At 39.8% G+C, this 26,525-nt stretch overlaps 2 protein-coding genes and 1 long non-coding RNA gene across 3 annotated transcripts in view; 2 read left to right on the forward strand and 1 right to left on the reverse strand.

The window, feature by feature from the left end:
• The window catches only part of CHRM5 (cholinergic receptor muscarinic 5), a 79,305-nt gene that overhangs the window by 21,159 nt on the left and 31,621 nt on the right, over window positions 1-26,525 (reverse strand). The gene's annotated exons all lie outside the window — the stretch shown is intronic.
• Window positions 1-26,525, forward strand: part of AVEN (apoptosis and caspase activation inhibitor) — a 172,877-nt gene that overhangs the window by 10,254 nt on the left and 136,098 nt on the right. The window lies entirely within an intron of this gene.
• LOC122460550 lies at window positions 9,908-10,283 on the forward strand. The gene is made up of 2 exons (XR_006281918.1): window positions 9,908-10,155; window positions 10,209-10,283. It is a non-coding gene; the product is annotated as an uncharacterized LOC122460550 (long non-coding RNA).

Below are 26,525 nucleotides of genomic sequence, written 5' to 3' on the forward strand. Positions count from 1 at the left end.
TGCAACAACTTTGATAGTATAGGATTGTGAGACCTTCTGTGGACAGATAGCAATGCAAAATAGTGTTTTGTCAAGGTATTTCTAGTACAGTGTTTCCCAAACTTGGGATGCCGCTTGTACGGGGAAAGCCCCTGGTAGCCGGTATATCCCTTGGCCCATGCCACTTCCCGCAGCCCCCTTTGGCCTGTAGTAGCGAACCGCGGCCAGCGGGAGCTGCGATCGGCTGAACCTGCAAACGTTGCAGGTAAACAAACTGGCCCGGCCCACCAGGGGCTTTCCCTGAACAAGCGGCGTCCCAAGTTTGGGAAACACGTTAGAGATGAATGTACTAGAATAGTATCATGGCACCAATAAGCTTGCATAAAGAATGTATTCTCTACCTTCAGGAAAGTGGCGCTGAGTCAGTCTTTAGAAGGAAAACTTTTTTGTAATGAAGTCGATCTTGCAAAGAGTGCGGTTTTGAACACGATGCTGAAATTAAGGGGAAACCAGATGGAATTGTGGTCTTAAAAAGCATATGTGAAGTATTCACCCCTCAAAGATAAATGTATGGTGTGTTTTAGATTTTTAACTAAATAAAGTTACCAAACTTCTTTTTAAAAGCAGAGGTACTTTTTGTTAGAGCACATAGAAAGGCATTTGAATACATCCTCTGAACTTTTTTGTCTTCGAATAGCTGAAAAACCACTGAACTAAAATGCTGGTTTGCTGATTCCTGATATGCCTATCTAGTTTAAGAATAGGGGGATAGCTGTTTTATAAACACTGGAGATATTGGAATTGTTCACACCACCTTAACAATAGTATTGCAAATATTCCTCTAGAATACATTTGAGCCAGATAGAGTAATGTGTATTTTACAAATACCAGAGATGGATGGGAACCATCCAGAGTGTCCTCTAAAGCTTTAAACAGATTTGGGAACTGGCCTAGCTTGCCAGTAACTTATTTTTCAGTCATTTCAGGTCATGTTTTCTGTAGCTGCAGTGATTCTTCTTGGGGAAAAGTTAAAAGTATAATAGAACCTCAGTTATGAACACCTCAGGAATGGAGGTTGTTCATAACTCTGAAATGTTCATAACTCTGAACAAAAAGTTATGGTGGTTCTTTCAAAAGTTTACAGCTGAACATTTATTTAATAGAGTTTTGAAACTTTACTATGCAGAAAAAAATGCTGCTTTTCACTTAATTTAAATGAAATAAACACAGAAATAGTTTTCTTGCTTTATCAAATTTTTTTTTAAAACTTTACATTTAACACAGTACTGTATTGTATTTGCGTGGTTTTTTTTGTTTTTTTTGTTTTTTTTTTTTTTTGGTCTCTGCTGCTAGCTGATTGCATACTTCTGGTTCCAAATAAGGTGTGTGTGGTTGATCAGTCAGTTTGTAATTGTGGTGTTCGTAACTCTGAGGTTCCATTGCTCTAGAACCTATTCACTATAGTGTACCCCATCCTTCAGTTTGTATTCACATTACTAGTCCCATTTAAGTTCACCTGCTACAAGCAATTTTAAAATAGGGTAGGGGGAAAATAATCTCTCCCCCCTTGAAGTCACTGGGATGTCTCGCATGAGTAAAAACTCCAGGGTTAGGCTGAATGTGTGTGAATGTTGAAGACCACTAATGTTTTGATAGAGCAAAAGATTTCAGGAAGATGAACTTTTTGTTTCCTTCCAGCAATCAAGTTGGGACTTGCTTCGTAGTATCTCTTTCTCTATCTTTATATAGAGCATCACTTAGAACATACATATTTTAGAGAAGATACCGTTTCTCCCCTTTAGCACATGCTGGCTCTTGTAAGCCTAAAATGATCAGTCCTGATGTCCAAAATTCACGAGGCAGTTTCCTGGACTTCATATAGCTTTCAGAAATTCCCATACTGTACAACAAAGATTAAAAGCTTTCTGCCTGGTATCTGTCCTTTCAGTTGCCCTTTCTTCTAATTAAACTTCTTTTTTTTGCTTTGGTAAATCTTTCTAAAGGTCACAGATGGAGCAAGCTAGTGGAGAGGATTACTCTTTGTTGCAGGGAGATCTCTCTCTTGTGTATATAAATGACACACCTTAATGAAAGAACCTCTCTCAAGGCATTTTTTACCTTCTGTAAAACTCATTTGCTTTTTCTTATTTCCCTCGTCTTGATAAAGTCTGTAATGAGAGGCGAGATTGTGCTGGAAGAGAGAGATGTGGTGTTATGGGGGCTAGGTGGCCCATAAAAAAAGGAAGTAAATTATCCCTGTTAATGAGAGGCAGTACTTAAAGGTCACTGAGGGAGCCTCATCCATGGATGTCTGAAACTGTACAAATGCCAATAAGAAACTAATGTCAAATAAATACGAACACCCTAACCACCAATAATGCATTAATGCTCTTCCAAAAATATTTTCTTACCCACTTTTCAGTTTTATAATTGTGACATTAAATCTCTGTAGATTTAGTTCTCAACAATACGGTTTATTTTATCTGCATGTTAGTGCTACTATGAAAATGCAAAAGAAAGGCAGTGCAAGGCACAGAGAAACATACGTTAGGGGGCGTATTCCTTCACCCGCTTACTTCCCTGGTCCTTCTCGCGTGAACAGAGAGCAACAATACCCTAAATCCAAAGGTGCAAACAATTCAAAGTTTATTGGGGTGAACTTCCAGCAAGCATGATTCCAGTTTCCTTCCTTAGTGTCCCCCTTCCGAGCTCTGACACCACAGAGCCTTACACCTGTGTCCCTGTTCCCATTCCTGCCCTTAGCCAAATATGATTTCAGTTTCCCCACCCACTTCCTGACTGACTGACTGCAGACTATGTAGTAAAACTTGAGTTCTGCTTAGCTATACCTTAACCAATCATTTTTTCTGAAATTTTACTAACCAATCCTAACATACTGTAACATGATTATGTAACTAATTGTATCCCACCACCTTTTGTTTAGAGGTGCATGTGTCTAACTCCGTTTTCTCCTAGAGCTCCAGGAAGAAATGATAGGCTGGCTATCTATGATTTGGGGGTGTGTGTGTGTCATAAATATAAAGGGAAGGGTAAACACCTTTAAAATCCCTCCTGGCCAGAGGAAAAACCCTTGCACCTGTAAAGGGTTAAGAAGCTAGGATAACCTCGCTGGCACCTGATCAAACTAAATGCATCCAATGAAGTGAGCTGTAGCTCACAAAAGCTTATGCTCAAATAAATTTTAGTCTCTAAGGTACCACAAGTACTCCTTTTTCTTTTAGCTTAAAGATAGAGAAAAGTCAGGATGTTTTGTCTACAGACCTAATAGACTTAGGCAAAGACTGAAAAGAACAAAGCACAAATGCAAGAGGAGGTGCAAATGCCCACATTCACTTGTCTGAGGTGTCTGATAAAAATTGCAGTTGAATGACACTTACAAATAGTAATACATAATAGTAATTTACATAATAGTAAATATGGCAGGCGACCAGCTTGGCTTAATGGTGAAATCTTAGCGGATCTTAAACATAAAAAAGAAGCTTACAAGAAGTGGAAGGTTGGACATATGACCAGGGAAGAGTATAAAAATATTGCTCGGGCATGTAGGAAAGATATCAGGAGGGCCAAATCGCACCTGGAGCTGCAGCTAGCAAGAGATGTCAAGAGTAACAAGAAGGGTTTCTTCAGGTATGTTGGCAACAAGAAGAAAGCCAAGGAAAGCGTGGGCCCCTTACTGAATGAGGGAGGCAAGCTAGTGACAGAGGATGTGGAAAAAGCTAATGTACTCAATGCTTTTTTTGCCTCTGTTTTCACTAACAAGGTCAGCTCCCAGACTGCTGTGCTGGGCATCACAAAATGGGGAAGAGATGGCCAGCCCTCTGTAGAGATAGAGGTGGTTAGGGACTATTTAGAAAAGCTGGACGTGCACAAGTCCATGGGGCCGGACGAATTGCATCCGAGAGTGCTGAGGGAATTGGCGGCTGTGATTGCAGAGCCCTTGGCCATTATCTTTGAAAACTCGTGGCGAACGGGGGAAGTCCCGGATGACTGGAAAAAGGCTAATGTAGTGCCCATCTTTAAAAAAGGGAAGAAGGAGGATCCTGGGAACTACAGGCCGGTCAGCCTCACCTCAGTCCCTGGAAAAATCATGGAGCAGGTCCTCAAAGAATCAATCCTGAAGCACTTAGAGGAGAGGAAAGTGATCAGGAACAGTCAGCATGGATTCACCAAGGGAAGGTCATGCCTGACTAATCTAATCGCCTTTTATGATGAGATTACTGGTTCTGTGGATGAAGGGAAAGCAGTGGATGTATTGTTTCTTGACTTTAGCAAAGCTTTTGACACGGTCTCCCACAGCATTCTTGTCAGCAAGTTAAGGAAGTATGGGCTGGATGAATGCACTATAAGGTGGGTAGAAAGCTGGCTAGATTGTCGGGCTCAATGGGTAGTGATCAATGGCTCCATGTCTAGTTGGCAGCCGGTGTCAAGTGGAGTGCCCCAGGGGTCGGTCCTGGGGCCCGTTTTGTTCAATATCTTCATAAATGATCTGGAGGATGGTGTGGATTGCACTCTCAGCAAATTTGCGGATGATACTAAACTGGGAGGAGTGGTAGATACGCTGGAGGGGAGGGATAGGATACAGAAGGACCTAGACAAATTGGAAGATTGGGCCAAAAGAAATCTAATGAGGTTCAATAAGGATAAGTGCAGGGTCCTGCACTTAGGATGGAAGAATCCAATGCACCGCTACAGACTAGGGACCGAATGGCTCGGCAGCAGTTCTGCGGAAAAGGACCTAGGGGTGACAGTGGACGAGAAGCTGGATATGAGTCAGCAGTGTGCCCTTGTTGCCAAGAAGGCCAATGGCATTTTGGGATGTATAAGTAGGGGCATAGCGAGCAGATCGAGGGACGTGATCGTTCCCCTCTATTCGACACTGGTGAGGCCTCATCTGGAGTACTGTGTCCAGTTTTGGGCCCCACACTACAGGAAGGATGTGGATAAATTGGAAAGAGTACAACGAAGGGCAACGAAAATGATTAGGGGTCTAGAGCACATGACTTATGAGGAGAGGCTGAGGGAGCTGGGATTGTTTAGTCTGCAGAAGAGAAGAATGAGGGGGGATTTGATAGCTGCTTTCAACTACCTGAAAGGGGGTTTCAAAGAGGATGGCTCTAGACTGTTCTCAATGGTAGCAGATGACAGAACGAGGAGTAATGGTCTCAAGTTGCAATGGGGGAGGTTTAGATTGGATATTAGGAAAAACTTTTTCACTAAGAGGGTGGTGAAACACTGGAATGCGTTACCTAGGGAGGTGGTAGAATCTCCTTCCTTAGAGGTTTTTAAGGTCAGGCTTGACAAAGCCCTGGCTGGGATGATTTAACTGGGACTTGGTCCTGCTTTGAGCAGGGGGTTGGACTAGATGACCTTCTGGGGTCCCTTCCAACCCTGATATTCTATGATTCTATGATTCTATGACTTGGTAGCCCATGAAGGGTGGGTTGAGTAGGAAAAAATGAGAGCAGAGAGATCGGTGGGGTAAGATTGTACTGGAATTTGTAGGAGAGTACAAAACACTTGATTTTAAGTAGTACAAGGATTCTTAGAGTGGTAGTAGAGTGCTCAGAGCAGGAAGGTTATGTTTGCAGTACACTTTGGACAGGTTGAAGATAGGCGATAAAGTTGCAGAATGAGAATTTAGAGAGCTAAGAGGGAGAGAGACTGAGTACCGAACTCTGAGAGACACCGTATATAAGGGGAGTAGGCAACCTGACTACGTATGTCGCTGCCAAACACATTCTCTTATGGCTGCATATCAGAATCCTTGAATATGCCACTGCAGCAGCAGGACACGCTATCCTATACTGGGAACCCATGGGAGAAGAGCAAGCTCAGCTACTCTTGAAACAACTATGGAGTGGGTTGGGAGACAGCAGTGGTTGGGCTTCCTGTTGCCAACCAACCAATCCCTAGACTGAGCATGTCACCCCAACAGCCAATCTCTTTCTCCTCTGGGGCCACTGTATGATGTAGGAATCTCTGGACTGGAATAAGAACTCCCTAGAGCAAGGACAAATACAAATAATAATGTGGCCCTTTGATCCAAGCAGTTAGCCAATATTCGGGGCCTTGTCAGGTTGTTTCCAGTAGGAGAAATTGAAGATAGGATTTGGGTATTACTTCAGAACAAGCCTGTTTATTTACAAAGAATGTATGTAAAGTCCTGTTTTCCTGAGTCCAGTAGAAACAGACAATATGAGGCATTTGCCTTGTTCAGAAATCAGTCTTTCACTTCAGCAAGTGCTATGCCCAAAAGAAGCTCTGTCCTTTAGCTTCCTCAGAGGACCACATGGCACTGCTGTTTTCCTTGTCTGCAGGCTTTCTTCTTTCTTTCTGGTTCTCTGTTTCACTCATACCCCCCTCCAGCTGAAACCAATAAGTGTCCCAGCCCCAGTGTTTGCATCAATCTCCATGAACCCCTTTGTGCCACATGGCTTAGCTTCTGCTCGTACCTTGCAATGTTGGCCTGTGCTTCTATTGTTCCAGTTATCACTAAATAAAAGGGCATTTAATTGCTCTGTCATTTAGTCTGAATGAAGGGTGACTAGTACTCTCCTCAATTTTTACTAGGTCTGTGGTTGATGGCTGCCATTAACATCTTCCAGCAACTGAGAACCAGGAGAGTGTGAGTTCTAGAGTCCCTTTTTCTATTAGCTGATTTTAATCTTTGCCATTCCACAACTCTTACTAAGCTGTGTCTCATTCTACAGACATGGTATACAAGCTGGAAATAAAACACAGCTCTCTAAAATGGCATATCCAAATCCATCCATTTACCATGCTGCCTCTCAGAAAGAATCTATTAGATCTGTGTCCTTGGTTACACTGTCTGTAAAATGGGGTTACTCATGACAGGGTAGCCCATTGTTTCAGTGTGTTATACATCCTCTTCTCCTGGCTTGTTTAAAAAGGGTAAGAGTGTGTCTACGCGACTGAGTTTTGCCGATACAAGTTATGTCAGCCTATAGCCACCACGGTACATCGCTTGTGCATGTGCTTACTTGGCTCATTGTGTTGGCGCTGTGCGTACTTACCTAGAATGCTTGTGTCGATGCAGAGTGCATTGCACCGTAGGTGGTTTTGGCAATGCCTGGTGTGGGAGAAATGAGTTACACAGGGGTGACTGAGCAAGGGGTCAGCTTCTCATAATGCAGTGTTCTCCATCCCATGATATTATCTGTCTTATAATTTTTGTACCTGTATTCAATTTCCCATAAGTCTCTGCTGGATTGATCACTGTCCACTATCTCTGAGGGATGAATGGAGCTTGCCCAGCTCTGTACTATAGTCATGACAGTTGCAAGCACAGGATGCACAATCCTCTGGTATTTGCAGACTCTCCAGAAGACCCTGGAGGAACGTGATGAGTGGTCTTTTTTTTTTTTTTTTTTTTTTTTTTTTTTTTTTTTTTTTTTGGAGGATAGATTGCTGTGGGACATATAGTGTGAACCAATTCATGGTTATTGGTGGCATTCACGGAGAAGCTGCAGACGGTGAAGTGCCACTCCTGTGCTAAAGAAACAAGCACCGACTGGTGGGAATGCATCGTAATGCAGGGTTGGGATGATGAGCAGCGGCTGCAGAACTTTCAGATGCACAAGACCACATTCCTGGCCCTGTGTGTGATGAGCTCCCCCCAGTCATCCAATACAGGGACACCAAACTGGGAACTCCACTGGCAGTGGAGAAGTGAAGGGCAAATCTCACTGTGGAAACTTGCACCACTGGATTGCTACCGGTGAGTGGGAAAATCCACTCTGGGGGATGCTGTTGTCATGCAAGTGTGCAGAGCCATTAATTCTTGGCAATGTGCTGGACATAGTGGATGGCTTTTGTAGCTATGGGTTTTCCAAACTCTGGTGGCGCAATAGATGGCGCACACATCCCTATTGTGGCCCCATTACCTTGACACAGAGTATACCAACAGAAAGGGCTATTTTCCCATGGTTATGGAAGTGCTGATGGATCACCGGGGACTCTTCACTGACATCAGTTTTGGCTAGTCAGGGAAAGTACATGATGCTCCTATCGTTAAGAACACAGGACTGTTAAGAAAGCTGTAAACAGTGTCCTTCTTTCCTCACTGATGGATTACCACTGGTGATGATGAAATGCCAATAATGATCCTGGGGGATCCAGCCTACCCTTTATTCCCTGTCTCATGAATCTGTCAGGCCACGTCGAAAGCAGCAAGGAAAGATACAACTACTGGCTCAGCAGGTGCAGAATGACAGTTCAATGGGCTTTTGGTAGATTGAAAGGGCATTGGCTTTGTTTACTCTCTAGATTGCATCTCAATGCGAAAAATATCCCAATGGTTATAGCTGCCTGTTGTGTCCTGCATGATATTTGTGAAGCAAAGAGGGAAAACTTGCTACAGGTGTAGAGGATGGAGCAGCTGCCTAGCTATATGGCTCAGGGAGGTTTTGAAAGAGCACTTTAATAGTGAGCCACAGTAATGCATTGTGGTGTACTGTGCTGTACCTAGCCCTGCTGTTTTGGGGGCCTGTTAGGAATTGTGTGGTGCGTGGTACGCATATATGACTATAACACTGTCCAATGCATTATTAATTTTTGTGGTGCTTGCTGTATATTGATTGTTACACTGTGTTTGTCACTGACCTTAATGTTGTGAGTTTACAAGACCCCTATTTTCACTGCCCAGAGCCATTACACACAATGTGTGTAAACTCATGAAGAGTTTTTTTTTTAATAATGAAAACAGCATCTAATAAAATATCTAAAGAACATAATAGTAAATACTTCTTAACTTAAAAAAAATTTGGGAACCCTTAAGAAATAAACAGGGGAAAAGAACATTGATGTCCATTGTAGCTGCACATACATCAGTTGTGGCTCTCAGAGGTCAGTGTATTCAGGGTGGATAAAAATCAATGATTTTTTTTATGTAAATCAGGTTTTTTCCTCAAAGCATTTTATCAAAAAAATCCATCTAAAGATAATTTTAATTAAGATATCTCATCATGGAATAGGGATTATAAATTCTAATTCTGTAGTATGAGACAATATATTCATGTAATATTTAAGAAACGTTTTGTAAATGAGTTCCACTAGTTCATGGATTAGGGACACAATCTTATGGGGTTCCAGGGGGTTCTGTATAGATTATTTAGGCTAATCTTTCTATCTACCCAATGGGACTCAGTTCTCAGTCTAGAAGATACCATCAGAGATACTTAGTTTTGCAGTTCTCAAACTGTGGACTTGTGTCTCCAGAGATAACATGCTTGTTAACAGCAAAAATGTTTTAAACTAAATAAATTTAATATATAGAGCTGAGAAATAAGTCCTCAATCCTCTTGTCCCTCTGCAAAATTTGTGTACACAGAGTCAGTCCTTTACCCCTCTCTAAAATTGCAAAGTTTCTAAAAGTTCAGTGAACAGAAGATTGTTGGGGCAGAATAGATCTGGACAAGGAGAAGTCTGGAGATAAATGTGAGAAGGGAGGGACGGGCAGTAGAAACAAAAGTGAAACTGTTTGAGCAGCATATTCCAGAATGAGGTCTTTGAGTGTAGCCTTCATTGATTTGATATCTACCATACAGTTCTCTCACTATATAAACCTGTAATGGCAGCAGACCGTAAAAGAGACCCAGTTTGGGACTATTTAATGAAGTTCCTCTACCTGTGGGTAAGACAGACATGCGTGCAAAATGCAAACCGTGAAACAAAGAAATGCAAGGCCTGGCTGCCCGAATAAAACAACATCATGAGAAGTGTTTCTTATCAATGCAGCTTCCTCCTGAAATGATGAAAGGACATGTCTGAACATGCAGGATCTTCAGGTTGGTAAACTTTTTTTTTATTTCGTACTTCTTTCTTAAGGACTGCCTGTCTTCCTTCTGGGCTATTCTTGAATTCTCATTTTTGAGCAAAAAATATAGTTGTTACTCTATGGTACTATCATTTTAGATTGTTGTGATAAAAAATAAATAGCTGAAATAGGCAGATCTTCCTTTTACAACTTCACCTTTTAAAGTAGTACTGAGTGTCGGTAAATGCAGTGAGTAATACTAAATAAGCAGTATGGTGGTAATAATATAACTTCATTGACTTATTTTGTTTAGGAGAATCCATCCTCAACATACAGGATTCTGAAGACTATCCACCTTTAAGATCACCATCATTTTCTAGGTTTCAGAGTAGCAGCCGTGTTAGTCTGTATTTGCAAATACATCACTTTCTAGAGTTTCAGAGCTATCTCCCAATGATAGTGTTTCAGTCGCATCATGTATGTCACATAGCCACACTATATCACCTGTGCAAAAAGAAAAAAAACAAACTCCATCATCCAGAAACAACCATAGATAAGTTTGTGATAAGAACCAGCAGATTACAAAAAAAGAGGTAATTGATGAAAAAATTGCCCGGTTCGTTTATGCAACAAACGCTTTCTGTATGATTGAGAACCCACACTTCATTAACATCGTTCAGTCATTAAGACCAGGATACAGTCCACTCAACAGAGCACATGTCGCAGGCAAAAAGCTGGATGAAGTGCATGAAAGAGAAATTGAGCAGCATGCAAAAGGTCTCGAGGGTAAAATTATTAACCTGAGTCTTGATGGGTGGAGCAATGTCCACAATGTTCCTGTTGTATGTGCTTGCGTGACAACGGAAGAAGGGAATATCTTCCTTACAGAAACAACTGATACATTAGGAAATGCACACACAGCAGAATACTTACAAGAAGTAGCAGTAAAAGCTATAACAAACTGTGGGGGGGAAAAAAATTCAGATGTCTAGACAATGCTGCAGATGTATCCAAGATGAGAAGAAATATAGAAGAGGGTCCCAAGCTAATAACATACGGTTGCAGTGCTCATTTGATGCACCTCCTAGCCAAAGACTTCAGTGTTCCAGAAGTAAAGGCTAATGTTGTTGGAGTTGCAAAATACTTCCATAACAACCACTTCGCAGCAGCTGCTCTGAAAAAAGTGGGAGAAACCAAGCTAACTCTCCCACAAGACGTGCGATGAAACTCGGTAGTGGACTGTTTTGAGCACTAGATCAAGAATTGGTTTAATCTGATGACAGTTCGTGAACAAAATTGTGAAAAAATAGATGGCACCGTCACAGCCGAAGTTCTCAACATTGGGCTTAAGAGAAATGTTGAACACATGCTGAGTACCCTAAAGCCTATTTCTGTAGCCTTAAACAAAATGAAGGGAAATAGCTGTTTTATTGTTGATGCCGGTGAAATTTGGAAGGAACTGAGTGAGATCTTAAAAAGAGAAATATGCAATGACAGAGTTTAATTACAAGCATTAAAAAAACCAAATGGAACAAGCACTATCTCCCGCTCAGTTTTTGCAAATATTGTCAATACTCGATACCAGGGTCAAACCTTAGCCAACTCCTCCTCTTCTTCAGCAGTTATGTCATGGACATCCTGCAATCATCCCTCCATAATGCCAGCTGTAATAATCTTCAGAGCTAAGGGTGAACCATTCAAGAAATATATTTGCTGATGTTGTTTTAAAGAAAGTCACACCAATGAACTGGTGGGCGTCACTTAAGCACTTCGATTCAGAGACTGTTGAAGTGATGATTTCACTTTTAACAGCAGTAGCTGCTTCTGCTGGTTTAGAAAGAATATTTTCTTCCTTTGGACTAATTCATTCCAAATTGAGAAATCATTTGTGACCTAAAAAAGCAGGAAAGCTTGTTTTTCTTTTCCAGGTTATGAACAAACAAGAAAATGAAGGTGAAGATGACTGAGTTGGCTGCAGAAGCCAATATTTTAAGTTTCTCATGTTGACCTGGCTGACATAGTCTATTTTAATTTTTCTTAAAATTCATTTTACTATTTTAGTTAAAAACAATTTTAACAAACAAATCTGATTTTTAAAAGCTTGAATGTTTAACTAAATTCAAAAATTCATATGCTTGTTTTGTTAAAATATTGTTTGCTTTTGAAGAAAAAAATCCAGAATACATAAAGTTGTTGTTTTAGTTAAATAAACAATTTAAATGTCTGTCTGGTGGTGATATCCTCCTAATACAGCATGGCAAGAAAATCCTCCAAATATTAATGATAGTTCACCTCCCAATGATTTCATAAATATCTGCTTCAATTACCTTTGGTAAATGAAATAAACAATCATTCATTTTCTGATTATAGCTGTAAAACTAATCTGAAGAGTTTTTTTTCAAAATAAATCACTTTAAAAATGTATAGTGTGTACCTTCTAAAAATGAAACCTGCATCTATCTCTTGAGTTGTAAAGAATATGTATTAAGGTTATAACACCCAAGAATGCACTTTTATGTAGAAATCCATGATTAAATCAAGTCTTCCTGACTAGTGATTTAAAATCATGATTTAAATCACTAATTTGATATAAATCAGATCCACCCTGGTATATATTAAGCTGTGGTTGTCCATGCTTTCCCCAGAGTGCAGTGGTAGGGGTAAAAGTGCTGGCATAGTTCTCCACTATCTGCAATGGCAATCAAGCCCAGGCTTGTTGCATCTGGAGGTCCACAAGAGTCTGCACGATCTTAGTTTGTTGATGGAGAAGCTCCATTATATCTCAGTGCATCTTTCTCTTCTGTTCCTGGGCCTTTCTCCTCTACACTCTTTCCTTCCCAATACAGTCCACACCCTCCAGGCTCTCTGTTCAAGGTCTGATGCAGCACTAGCTTGCAGGATATGTCCTCTCATGGCCTCCCTTTTTTTTTTCCCCCCTCCTTATCTGTGTCAGTCATTCCGCTGGTGTGGAGGGGATACCCCTTAAGGCTGCAATGGCTGCAGCTACAGATTAAAACACACACGGGTACCATTGTCAGTATAGTATGTACAGAAAGCGAAACTTAAGATTCAGAAATCCTCCCTTCCCTTGTTCCCCAGAAGTGTTAAACAAGACCTGCTTATTACCATTTCTGCTTCGGATTGCTTGTTTATGGCACCACTAATAGCACCAGGCATGGTGAATATGACTCGCTGGGGTGAGGGAAACGAGGAGGGAATTGCTCAGCTGCATGAAACTAAGAGTATAGGGCAATGACACTGAATACTGGCACCATTTTCTACAGGTGGTGGTGGTTTTAGCTGATACCTCACTCCTGCAGGTAACAAAGGCAGAAAGAGCACAGCTGCTGCTGATGTCCTGAAGTTGCTCGGGCCTGTACACTGCTAGCCTGTTTAATGCAAAGGCGCCTGCTGAAGTTCCTGTCCAATGGTGTGGGAAACTGTCAGACCATGGAGGAAGAAATAAGTCTGCAATCCCTAGAAGCCTTTGGGAGCAGATTACAGTTTTATCTCAATGGAAGTGTCATCAAGATCTTTTAGAAGGATTCAAGGGACATCCCTGTGTTTACAGACAAACTGCTCTGTACACCCCCTCTCTGCCGGTCTAACTATAGAGAGGAATGAGAAGTAGATAACTCTATTGCTCGTTGTTGTATCTACCTTTTTTAGTATAAGTAAATTTAATGAAAATTCAATAGCTGTGCCCTGATAAGTTGGGGGAATAATAACTGTAATGGGAATTTTATTTACACGCTTACCCGAGGTTCCTTCCCCTGCTTCACGCTTGCCTGTGCTCAACTTCAGGGACTAGCTGGACTGTGGTGGAATCAAAACTTGTGGCACAGTTGCACCTTCTGGTTGCCTGTCCCCAATACTCTTCCTCTACCTCATGGTTGTCCTCCTCCTCCTCACTGTTCATAGCAGGGGCCTGTGACTCAGGCTCCATGGAGGTATCCTCGGTGGGTGTGCGGAATTGTGGTAGAGTCTCCACCAAGTGTGGAATGCAGCTTTTTGTAAAAGTGACAGGTCTGCAGCTCGGCACCTGAAGAGTTCTTGGCCTTCTGATATGCTTGCCGCAGTTCCCTGGTTTTCAAACAGCACTGCTGCTAGTCCCTGATGTAGCCCTTCCCCTGCATCCGCCAAGCAATCTGCTTGTAGATGTTGACATTTCTATGGCTGGTTCAGAGCTGTGCTTGCACAGCCTCTTTTCTTCCCCACAAGCCCAAGAGATCCAATATCTCCTGTCTACTCCAGGCAGGAGTGTGTCTAAAGCGTGTCGTCAGCATGGTCAGCTGGGCAGTTGCACATAACAGTGGAGAGCTTCTAGGTGTGCTTGCTCAGCTGGACAATCAGGAAAAGGCATTTAAAAATTTGCAGGGATTTTAAAGGGGTGTGTGTGTGTGTGTGTGTGTGTGTGTGTGTGTGTATTCCAGTCTGTGCGCCCCCTAGGCAGGGGAGTTAACAGTTGTAACTAGAGCAGTAAGTGTTAGGTAGTGAAGGACATCAGCTGGAGGGCTGTTAGGGTTGACATAGATAATGCAATGTCCACACTTGTGCTGCATTGTCCTATGTATATTGACCATAGCACAATGTAGCTTTGGGAGGTGGTGTTACTATGTCTGTATAACGGGGCACTTGCATCAGTAAGAGAAATTTTACGTGTAGACGTGTACAACTAGGCCAACTCAAGGTGGCGTACGTTGACCTAACTTGTAGCATAGATCAGGCCTGAGTGTGTTTGTGCTGCCAGATAATGTAGATAGTCCTGTAGCTCAAGTGGTAGAAGACTGTGTTGCATTGCTGAAGGTTTTGATGGTGTTTCATGATAAGGAATGGATGGGATTTATTACAGTTGAACATCATGGAATTTGTTTTTATTGTTTAACAAAAAACAAAACAAAAAATCTCCACCTCCTTAGGAAATTACATACAAAATGTTGCGTGAATAGAAATGTATTTAGGTTGCAAAGTTAAGCTCTTGAAAGTGAGAAAATGCCGGAAATAAGGTAGTGTGTTCAATGACAAGTCTGCCTCCTTGTGGGTATGCATTAAAATACAGTCTTTAGTTATGGGATGACATTAAATCAGGCTGCCAGATCTCGTAGAGTTAAAGTTTAGAACTTGTCTCTTTCCAGTGCTCTAAAAACTGCATGATTATATATATATATTGTCAGTGTCCAGCTATTGACGCAACCTGCACAATTCTGTATTGAAATGATATAGACTGGAACTTCAGGGTGCACGTGCACCTCTTTCCTTTGATCACACACGGGTGACACAGTCCTGAATCTCGTATCACAAACACACCTCTACCAAACTGGCTCACATACTGCCTCCACTACTCAGTACAGTTGCACCACCTAAAACACTGAATGCAACTGGACTGCATGCAGATAAATCCCTATAGCTCTTGCCAGCTCCAGAGGTGCAGAATTAAGGTTTCATGGGTGTTTACATGAACTCTGTGTATTTCCTGGCTTTCAGAAATTGGAGGTCTACTGAACTAGACATTCTGGAAGGACACGAGCTGTCATGGGCAACCTTAACTCTAGTTGTCTGAGCTTGCACCTAGCTGTATCAAAGTGCAGTTTATTTACATGAGTCCAGCTCATCAAGCAATCCAGTTCACTCTGTATGACTTACACTGTCCTCACTATTTATCAATCCATCAGTCTTTTTGTCATCTGCAGATTTTATGTGCCATTGTTTTATTTTTACTTCTAGATCACTGATAGAAATATTGCATAGTGTCTTTGGCCTAGAACTGATCCCCACGTAACCTCACTAGAAACATCCCCTTTGATATTTGTAATTTAAGAACTATTATCTGTTAATTATGGCACGAAAAACCAAAATACAGGAAAACATCCATGCAACCGTAACTCTGCCCTATTTGAGCAATGCTGCAAAACACCCATAACACACATACTTGCACTTTTTGTTTCGCATTTCTTATTTCTTCCTCTTTTCTCCTTCACTCTGGGGACCTGCCCCCAAAGTACACTATCCCTGTATAACAAAAGCTAGGAAATAAACACACGCAGACTTCATTTCATGATAGTTAAGGTTCAGTGGCCTTGTGGTTAAGGTTGTGAACTGCAAATCTGGAGACTGTATTCTGCTCTGCCATAGACATCCTTTGTTTTTTGGACAAGTCACTGAATTGCTGTCTTCCTCTGTTCCCTATCTGCAAAATAGGGATAATAGTACTTCCCTATCTCACAGATATGTTGTGAGAGGAAATACATTAATTATGCGGGTGGTGAAGTGATAACTAGAGTGGAGAGGGCTATAGGAGTACCTATGACAGACTATATAGAACAAGACACACCTCACCAACTCAAAATCTTGAAAGCATGGAAATAAAAAATTTCCTGCAATTTTTTGGCCACTTTCACATCGCTTACAATGTGCTTGATAACATATTCCAACACTCCAGGAGCCTTTCACTCCTCAAGAAAATAGCAAAAAACAGTATGTACCCCCAACTACATCAATCTCACACTGTAGTGCCAAATGGTGACATCAGCAATGTTAATGTAGAATAACTTCCCAAATGTTTAATATAGTCAGATGTGCCAGTCTGCTGATAACGGGAGCATCAGAGGTTACTGTTAAGGTTTTGCACTAGAGTATGATTTTGATGAAGTTGGGGGTATATATTGCTTTTTGGTGTTTAATAGTGAAAACCTTATAGTGAAGTGAAAACCTTATAGTGTTGGAATGTGTTGTAGGCAATGTGAAAGTGGGAAGGAATGCAAGACAATTTCCCTTAACTTTTTATACCCATGCTTTTAAGGGTTTGAGTTCATGGAGTGTGTTCTGATGCAACTTTAATTGTCACCAACTGAAGTTTTTGTGTGTTATTTTATATGTGATTAGCCTTATAATTTCTTTTGACTGAAAAAGAGACAGTTGGATATTAGTTTAAATTCAAGGTAGAAGAATTTTCCTTTGTGAACTAAAACCTTCATTCTCAAGTATTAAAACTTTTGAAAACAGCTGTCAAAAAGGAAGTGACTGACATAAGATGATATATTTTACAATTATCAGTGACTAAGAAGTAAATGAAAACCAGGACTGAAAAAAGCACAGTGACAAATGTTTTAAACTGAGAATGCATTGAAGGCTATAATGTTCAGAGGCTCTACCTTGTCTGCAAGTATCATATGGCATGGGAGTAACAATACTAAGCCAAGAAACCTACAATCCTTTGTGAATGGAAGGCAGAAAACAAAACTGGCTTTCAAAGCCCATAAGCACTACAATGAATTAAGAAAGTCAAGTGTTTTCCTCTTCATTAAGTGGAATAAATACAATATTAATGTTTATTGGAACATCAGGAATCAGAACCTGTTGTAAATAGTTGAGTGGTTGAACTATAGAGTGACATCTGGCTATTTCATATCATGTGATCTCGTGAGAGTCGATTTTAGATTTTCAGTCACATTCAAAGGCCTTATTATATGTCAGTCTTATTTTTTAGAAAAAGAAGAAAACTTATCAAGCTGGATAAATTCAGGCTGTCACATTAAAGTACAAATAAAAATAAAAGCTTCTTATCTTGAAATATCTAAATACAATCTGAGTTGTCTCCAAATATTCTCATTAAGTTTTGGACCCTGGCTCAGTCAGAGTGAAACAGGCAGATAGGATTGCCTATTAAGAACATAAGAATGGCCATACTGGGTCAGACCAATGGTCCATCTAGCCCTGTATGCTGTCTTCTGACAGTGGCCAATGCCGGGTGCTTCAGAGGGAAAGGTGAATGTGTCATAATCATCCACTTAAGGGATCTCCAAGATTTCCAGATACCTTTATTGTAGTGCCATGATGGGTGGTAGATTGAGACAGATTTTGCCACACTTGCGTATAGGCTGTGTCTACGGATGTAAGGAAAATGTACTATTTGAAATATTGTGGACTTTTTTTTACCTTTATATTAGTAAAAGGCAAAGTCAGGTTAGTAACTATCTGATCTTTTTCATTTTGAAACTGATATAGAAAACTAGTTTCTTAATTTTCATGTATTTATACAAATTAAAATTGTTTAAAAGATATAAATGTTCTCTAAATTTAGAAGAAAACTCAGCAGTAGTTTAAAAAAGTAATGTTAAATACTATTTTAAAATAATTGGATAGGAAGCTGCCATATTGATAGTTAGATGGAATGTAGGTCTCAGAATTATAATCCTATTTTAAATCCATAACAAAATGGGAGATTTCCAGAGTGTTTTTTTTTTTTAATTTTCCAAGCAATTGTCTAATTGTCAAAAGCAAGCAAGGGTCAAGTAATCTTGCCATCTGTGATGTTTTACTCATACATCCAATGAAATTGTTGTAAGGGTATTGATTAGTTGTTATCTCTGATATCACAATGGTCTAGGACTCTTGGAATGGCACAGATACATGCCTTCCTGTAGCTATACACTGCATGGGTGTAATATGTAAAGTCAAATGTCTGAGCACTCAAAAATTGGATGGTAACAGATGGAGAATCCCAGTGATGACTGATGTGACTGGTGATAGATACCTTGAACACAAAAAACTCTTAACCATGCTTGTAGCTGTTTCAATTGCTTCACTCTGACTGAACAGATATTTTAGGCTTCAGAGTGACACACAGCGTGACAATTCTGGAATCTTCTTATATAACTGAATATATCTGAAGTATTTTTCATATACATTAAAGCCTTGAATTCTCTTCCAGATCTTTGACTTAATTGGGTTTTGTGAAGGATTAGTTCAGTTTTGTGGTTAGGTAAACTTAATGGGGTACAGAGTTTTTGGTGGCTTTAAATCTAGATGTAAATATCTTTTGGCTAGAATAAGAGGAGACCTGTCTGAAGTTTAGATCTACAACACAAAAGCATACAAAGCTTTACTCACTTGAGTAGTTTCATTAAAGTCAATGAAATTACTTGTGTGGGTAAGGATTTGCATGCTGTCAGACATAAATGTATCTTGGATTCCATGTACTGATTCCATGTACTTTGATTAAAAAAAAATTTAGAAATTTTGTCATACTTTCATTCCATCAATAAGATAGTTGCAAAAGCTATGGTGCTATTTAATATATGATTTGGGTTTATAAAACAAATGTCATTATTGCTTTTTACAGTATAATCACATTTAGTAGGTTGCATCAAAGATTAACCTCATATTCTTGCACATATTTTCCTTTAAATATGATTGTGAAGGAGAGATTTTTGGGGGGGGGGTCCACTGGCTTGCAGAGATTAGCAGAATCCAAAATAATAATAATAAAGAGAGGGGAATCTCCTTAGAAAATGGTCAGTCTGGGTTTATTTTACCTTTGATCTTAACTATATACGCTAACAATTTATTTTGCTTCCTTGACATTTTGGAAGTCTCTATAAATATAAACTTTTTAGATTATTGTTGAAACTGTCAGTGTAGTTTTTTAAAAATATTAAAATAAAGGAACAAAATAAAATATAGACAATTAGGCTATGAAACAAGATGACACAAAATCCTGTCTAATAGTGTATTTTCCAACACATCTCAGAATATATTTTTATTCCCATTTAAGAATTGCAGCTTTGACAGCAGCAGGCATTTGACAGCAGCTGGACGTCTCTCCAGCATACTTTTGTTGATTGATTTATTTTTAAACGTATAATACAACATTTGGTTACAACAAGTATTTTAAAATTGATCTTGCACGAATATGTTCAGCGCATAGCAACGATCACTAATCTGACTGAAATGCAAAACCCCTTGTTTCAATGCACTCATTTTGGAAAGATTTATTCAAACCTGTTGTTTCTAACAAGATTAAGGCTGTCATTTTATATTTACATTTGTTTCTGAATATTTGCAAGAAAAGCATACTCTGCTTTCACAAATTACAATGTCAGTTTGGAAGTAACATAGCAGCCAAGTCAGTGCAGTTCCATGTGACAATTTATACACATTTATTTAATGAGTGAGTTTACACATTTGCAAATTATTTTAACAATCACAAACTTTGACTTGATATAAAATCATGTTTGATTTAGTGTTGGTGAAAACTATTGGACTGACAAGTCTGGAAAATGAAGTCCTCTTTATCTTCAGGACAACATCCAAGCAAGTGTCTCTCACACGATACCCTGCAGTGTGCTTAACCCTGACTGTGGCGAGAGATGACTTTCTTTAGGGGGATCAGGGATAGTTCATTCTCCATGGCCTATACAGTTCTTGGCTTCTCTGCTGAGTTTTCCAATTAGTGTGAATTGTGGTGGTGAATTTCTGATCGTTGAGCTGGAACTAAGAATTAGCAAACTCCCCTCCTAATAGAGGGGCCACCAAACTTCCATAAATTAGGAACGGTTTTTAATCCTTGCTGAGCTGTGCCAGATTCAAACTGCTCACCTATAGGTGAAAAACTCTATCCAGTGAGCAATACTATGAAGCATCTAGTGCCCCAGTAAGTGCTTATTTAAGAAGTGTGTGTGTGTGTGTGTGTGTGTGTGTGTGTGTACAAATCTATCTATCTGACTCCATTTGTGATTGAGAAAATTAAGTTATTGGAGGACTCTCTTGTACATTTCTGGATTTAAGGGAAAAAATACCTTTTAATGAACATCCTTGTGAAAATGGATTTTTTTTGAGGCTGTGTTACTTATTTGGGGGCAAATCGTCCTGATGCAACCCCATTCATCTCACTATCAATAAGCCAGTAATGAATTTGGCGCACTAAATTAAAAGCTTTTATGGCTTCCCAAGAGGAATTTAAGTTGCTGTGCTATTAATGTACCTCTTGTGTTTCTATTCATGCTTAGAGCAGCCACTCAATTAATACAAATCAACCTCCCTACTTGGCTTCCTTCATAAAAGCTTCTGAATGCCCATTTTATTCCATGAAACATTACAAGTATTAAGATCATAAGTCACTTTCCGTGTTAGTGTTTTATTATTGTTAGTATTATCATAGTGCCTAGGAGCCCTAGTCATGGACCCAGGACCCTATTGTGCTAGGCACTGCTGAAATACAGAAAAGAAATTTGGCCTCTGCCCAAAGATATTACAGTTGAAGTATAAGATAAGAGACATCAGATGGATACAGATAGACGGGGAAGTACAAGGGAACAGTGAGACAACAATATATTGTATTTGTATTATTGAGACGTTTTTATATTGTAAGTTCTATGGGGCAACGTGTTCTTTGTGTAGCAAATTTCACCTATTTTGAATCACTTTCTATAAATAAGTGTAAAGTTTATTAGCACAGCACTATATACATAATATTCAATAGGAATCCAGTTTGTGAACCTTTTGCCTGGGTAACTATATGGCTAATTACGTCATGCAATCTATGCATGTTTGTGGATGGATAGAATTGTTACCACTGGAAAATTCAGACATACTAACAATGCCTTATAACTGGACAAAATAAAGGGAAAAGGATTAAGGAAACCTGAAACTTTCTGATGGGCATAATATTTAAAGTACAGTACAGAGCAATTGCAGTGTCAAGGAAAAAAGTAGCATATGATGAATGTGGTTGCAAGGAGTTTTAAAGAGGTGATAATTACACGAAATAGGGAAAGATGATGATGATACATGAGATGAGTATATAGGGATAGTACTGAAGGCAGGTAGAGGGAAGTCGGAAAAAGAAAAGCATAAAATGAGTTACAGTACTTGTATATTGCAAAAGTTGGAAAAGAAAATGAGGAAAAAGTACTATAAGGTATAAAAAAAGGAAGAGAAGGACAAAGTAAATTAATATCAGCAATATAATAGGGAGGAAGAACAGAAATGTCCAGAGAAAGAGAAAATGGAAATATACTCAAGCCACAATGGAAGAGCGGGGAACATATAAGTACCTAGAAAGACGGGAAAAAATGCTTCAGTCTTTTCTCAGTGGGATAATATAAAGAGGATTTTAAGAGGGACAATGACAACTTCTCTTGGTTATCAGATACAACTATTTAAAATAATGTAAAGAAAGAGAGATCTTCCAAATGGAATAATTTTTAGAGTTGTATTAAAAAGCCTTGAATTCACAGTGTTTGAGTGTGAGTGTATGTGTGCACGCCAAGTGTGCCAGGATTATGTACCCTCCCCTTAGTGAGTGGTTGAGTACAGGCAGGATGTTATGGATTGCTGTTACATTTTCTCCATTCCTTTTAGCTCATGGTTAGAGCCAAAACTCAATACTTAGGCTCCAGTCAAGAGGAGAGTGCTGATTCCAGAGAATTATCCAGTTGAAAACCGTATTCCATTCATTTTAGGGCCCTCATCCTTGAAGCATAAGTATCAGCATCAACTTGTCTGTAAGAAAGTGGCTGAACCAAATGTCTGGTACTATTTTTGCTTTCCTTTCAGCTGCCATACCTTTCCAACTCATTGTGCAAAATCTGTGTGTGAAGGGGTGTCTGTACCCTGGAAAATGTGGGAAGAGTTATCCTGCTTTGCTACAAATTGTCCACAGCTGCCTGGTCCTTTCATAGGGATTTGCAAAGGGGAAGATTGGGATCAAAGATGGGGAATCAGTGACACTAATCTCTTCCAAAAGGGAGCAGGATGATGGGGTCTGAGAGGAAGTGAAAGATGCTCTTGGGCAAGGGGGCTCTGAAATAGCACAAGTTCTTGTGCAGTTGATGGCAAACCTGGCTCATTTTTATCCCCCATGTACGGACCTTTGGAGAGCTTTCTTGACATGGCTTAGTCCTTAAAGGGGCAGGATGTAGTTTTGTTTTTCGTTCATCTGCCATAACCACTGCCTGTAGAGAATAGACTAATTTTCTGCTTTATCTCCTGGGATTGTGTGACTAGTCTTTTTCATACCATTCCTCACCCAATCCCAGCTGCAAAAGTCGCAGCGGCTTCCTCAGGCTGTCTACACCACACAGCTTTTAGCGACAGGGTTGTGTCGCTACAGCATGCCGCTAAAAGGTGCAGTATAGCCGCTGTTTGTCGGCTCTCCTGCCAACAAAAAACTTCCACCCCCAACGAGCGGCATTTGTGTTGCTGGCAGGAGAGTGCTCCTGCCAACAACCTGCTGTTCACACTGGTGCTTGTTGCGGCAAAACGTTTGTCTTTCGGGGGGAGGGGAAGGTTAACACCTCTGAAAGACAAAAGTTTTGTCCAATTGCCAGTGTAGACATAGCCCTAGAAAGACTCCTGCTTTGAAACAGGAGTGGATTAAAACGCATTTAGTGTCGTGCAACCTACTATCAGGTAGATTTACATCCCAGCTTGCTACAAAGTGTTTGTATACACAACCCCATATCTGTCTTGGGGATAAATAGTAGCATTCTTGGTTGAAGACCAACATCATTGACAAGCTACGTATTCATGATAATATTTTTTAACAAGTTAAAGGAACACTGTAAACTAAAAAAAAATCACTCTTCTGTCTGAATTTTACTTCCTATTTTTGTTAAATTAACACACAAACTTGCTTCTACTGAGATTAGAGAAATATTTTGTTTTTTGTTTTTGTTACATTTACATTTGATAACTTTGTACATTTATTTAGTTTTTCCCATTTTTGTATGTGTCTTTAACACAGTAAATGAGAGAGAATTAAAAAAAAAAAAAAAGGGGAAATGTAACTAAAAAATATCCCATGAAATTGACTGGAGACTTGGGGGTGGGGGGAGATGTGGTATTGAAACTACTTTAAATTCATTTTTTCAAACTGACTAGATGTCAAGCTGATGGTGACCCTTTAAAGTTGCAGCTATTTGGAGATATTGCTTTAAAAAAAAGTGTAAAGATAAAATTTTTTGTTTGCTTACTTAAAGTTACATTATTTAAAAGTTGACTTTTTAAGGTAGTTCTTAGATTTTTGTTTTAACTTGTATGATTATTGGATATTGTGGTATATTTAGGGGACACATTTAATACTGATGTCTTCTTGCTACCAAAGTAAAAATAATCTCTCATTTCAATGTTATGATTCCAAAGGTAGCAAAAAAGTCACTCTGAATAGGTAGATGAGAACAAAGTGTGAAATGGAAAGAAAGAGGTTTATATTTACGGATGTATGTCTTAGGTAATTACTGTACTAATGGACGGTTTCAGAGTAGCAGCCGTGTTAGTCTGTATTCGCAAAAAGAAAAGGAGTACTTGTGGCACCTTAGACTAAAATTTATTTGAGCGTAAGCTTTCGTGAGCTACAGCTCACTTCATCGGATGCATTTGGTGGAAAAAACAGAGGGGAGATTTACACACACACACACACACAGAACATGAAACAATGGGTTTGTGTGTGTGTGTGTGTGTGTGTGTGTGTGTGTGTGTGTGTGTATCATACACAATGTAAGGAGAGTGATCACTTAAGATAAGCCATCACCAGCAGCAGGGTGGGGAAAGGAGAAAAACCTTTCATGGTGACAAGCAAGGTAGGCTAATTCCAGCAGTTAACAAGAATATCAGAGGAACAGTGTGGGGTGGGGTGGGGGGGGGGAGAAATACCATGGGGAAATAGTTTTACTTTGTGTAATGACTCATCCATTCCCAGTCTCTATTCAAGCCTAAGTTAATTGTATCCAGTTTGCAAATTAATTCCAATTCAGCAGTCTCTCGTTGGAGTCTGTTTTTGAAGCTTTTTTTATTGAAGGATAGCCACTCCTACAACTACAATACCCACCTGCTGAAGTGAAGAAACAGATTGCCAGAGCCAGAAGAGTACCCAGAAGTCACCTACTACAGGACAGGCCCAATAAAGAAAATAACAGAACGCCACTAGCCATCACCTTCAGCCCCCAACTAAAACCTCTCCAACGCATCATCAAGGATCTACAACCTATCCTGAAGGACGAGCCATCTCTCACAGATCTTGGGAGACAGACCAGTCCTTGCTTACAGACAGCCCCCCAATCTGAAGCAAATACTCACCAGCAACCACACACCACACAACAGAACCACTAACCCAGGAACCTATCCTTGCAACAAAGCCCGTTGCCAACTCTGTCCACATATCTATTCAGGGGATACCATCATAGGGCCTAATCACATCAGCCACACTATCAGAGGCTCGTTCACCTGCGCATCTACCAATATGATATATGCCATCATGTGCCAGCAATGCCCCTCTGCCATGTACAGTTGCCAAAGTGGACAGTCTCTACGTAAAAGAATGAATGGACACAAATCATACGTCAAGAATTATAACATTCAAAAACCAGTTGGAGAACACTTCAATCTCTCTGGTCACTCGATTACAGACCTAAGAGTGGCTATCCTTCAACAAAAAAGCTTCAAAAACAGACTCCAACGAGAGACTGCTGAATTGGAATTAATTTGCAAACTGGATACAATTAACTTAGGCTTGAATAGAGACTGGGAATGGATGAGTCATTACACAAAGTAAAACTATTTCCCCATGGTATTTCTCCCCCCCCCCACCCCACCCCCCACTGTTCCTCTGATATTCTTTTCAGAGTAGCAGCCCTGTTAGTCTGTATTCTGATATTCTTGTTAACTGCTGGAAATAGCCTACCTTGCTTGTCACCATGAAAGGTTTTCCTCCCCCCCCCCCCCCCCCCGCTGCTGGTGATGGCTTATCTTAAGTGATCACTCTCCTTACAGTGTGTATGATAAACCCATTGTTTCATGTTCTCTGTGTGTGTATATAAATCTCTCCTCTGTTTTTTCCCCAAATGCATCCGATGAAGTGAGCTGTAGCTCACGAAAGCTTATGCTCTAATAAATTTGTTAGTCTCTAAGGTGCCACAAGTACTCCTTTTCTTTGTACTAATGGAGAAAAATAGCCACCATGTAGAAATAGTAAGCAAATTTAGTCTCTAAAGCTTTACTATGCAGAAAAAGGAATATTTAAAAATATATGTATTTTATAAAATCAGTAGTAGTTTTGAAGATAAAAATATACGTTTAAGTAATCTGAAGGTTGAATTTGTAAACGTAATTAGTGACAGAACCTTTTTTAGACCATTCCAATATATTATTTGTGTATATTATTATATGTATTATTTTCTTCTGTGAAGCACTATATTGGAATTGCAAATGGTCTAAATTTATTTTTTTTTTAAAGTTTATTCATTTAAAGGTAAATTTTCAGCCTTGCACCTAGAGAATTAGGCTGCACAACTCCCATTAACGCTATGATAATTTTGTAGTTTATTAAAGCTCAAAATGAAATTTTAACTTCAGTGCCCTGCTTTATTTGAGCTTTAGTATTTAATGTAGCTGATGGAAAAAGACCCTGAAAAATAGAATCTCATTTGGAGTTATCTCCGCATTTCAGCTGAAATTAAATCCATGCTAGTTTTCTGAAAACTGGAATGGCTGGAGTAAGAAGCATAGGGTCGTATTTTGATCATGGCTTGACAGGAACAAATGGTACAGACAGCTCTGAATATGGTACCTAATTATGGTGCCAGAGTTGCCTTAGGTGGGTCTGCTTTGTCTGAATTTTGGAAGATGCTTTTATCAAAGTGATAAGCAACAATAGTAAAGGCAATTCGTATTTGGTGTGTTGGGTGTATTTGGCCAAGGGCCATCAGCCAACCAAAAAATGCAATAATTCCTTACTAAAGCATGCCCAAGCATGGTTTACTGTTAAAATGTGTCTCCTTATCTTTAAATAGTGGGGATTAAATTGGATTATGTATTGGGTATTTCAGTCCAAAACGTTTGCTTGCCCATAGCAAACCATTCAATCTAGAGGAATTGGTCAGGTGGCTTCTCCTCAATTAGCGTGGCAGGTGGATTTTGGATCTTTATTTTATTGAAATCATAGCTGTGCACTAGCTCCTAGCAATGCAGATCT

The sequence above is a fragment of the Dermochelys coriacea genome, chromosome 6 (genome assembly GCF_009764565.3).
Source record: "Dermochelys coriacea isolate rDerCor1 chromosome 6, rDerCor1.pri.v4, whole genome shotgun sequence".
Lineage (NCBI taxonomy): Eukaryota > Metazoa > Chordata > Testudines > Dermochelyidae > Dermochelys > Dermochelys coriacea.